General features: G+C 68.2%; 1 protein-coding gene across 1 annotated transcript in view; it reads left to right on the plus strand.

The window, feature by feature from the left end:
* Nucleotides 1–274: 274 nt before the first annotated feature.
* The window catches only part of Pknox2 (PBX/knotted 1 homeobox 2), a 264,725-nt gene continuing 264,333 nt past the window's right edge, over nucleotides 275–666 (plus strand). Inside the window, exon 1 of the mRNA XM_023701477.1 lies at nucleotides 275–341. The gene's annotated coding sequence lies outside the window, so the exon portion shown is untranslated. The remainder of the gene's footprint in view (nucleotides 342–666) is intronic.

The following is a 666-nucleotide window of genomic DNA, read 5'->3' on the forward strand; positions in this document are numbered from 1 at the left end:
GAGTCCGCGGTGCACTCCATCCGCGGCTGCCTCGGGTTCCGAGGCTCCTTCCCAAGCGCAGTTCGGCCTCCCCGCCAGCAGGAGCGAGGCCCGCGCCCGGCATCCGATAGCAGCCTCCAGCAGAGGGAGACACTCCAGCGGCTCGGCGACTGGGAAGCGCTGAGGCCCGGAGTGGGTGGGGGTGGTGGGGGGGTGGGGAGAAAGGGGGAGTGGGGAGAGGGGTGGTGTGCGAAGGGGGGGCTCCAGGGGGCGGGTCCCTGTGCCGCTGACGTCCCGAGCAGTGCTGGGAAGTATAGGCTGTGTTGTCACGCCGGTGTCAGTCTGATGAAGATTGGCATCAGGTAAGCTGTCATTCATTTCCATGTCAGAGACGCTTTTGCAGGCGGCGGCGGCGGCGGCGGCGCGGCGGCTGCTGCGGGCGGCTGCCTCAGAGCGCGTGTGTTTTATTCCAGTCCCCAAGCCAGAGTATTATTCATTGCGACAGGGCAAGGAGGAGAGAGCGAGAGAGGGAGGCAGCAGGGAGGAGAGAGAGGGAGGCAGCAGGGAGGAGGGAGGCAGCGAGCAGAGAGGGACGGCGGGAGCGTGCAGAGAGAAGCTGGGGAAGCGCCGGAGAGCGCGGAGCGAGGGACGGCGAGGCCGGGCGAGGGCGGCGAGAACCCCGCAGTC

Source organism: Octodon degus, unplaced genomic scaffold (genome assembly GCF_000260255.1).
Source record: "Octodon degus isolate 3935 unplaced genomic scaffold, OctDeg1.0 scaffold00136, whole genome shotgun sequence".
In the NCBI taxonomy this organism is placed as follows: Eukaryota; Metazoa; Chordata; class Mammalia; order Rodentia; family Octodontidae; genus Octodon; species Octodon degus.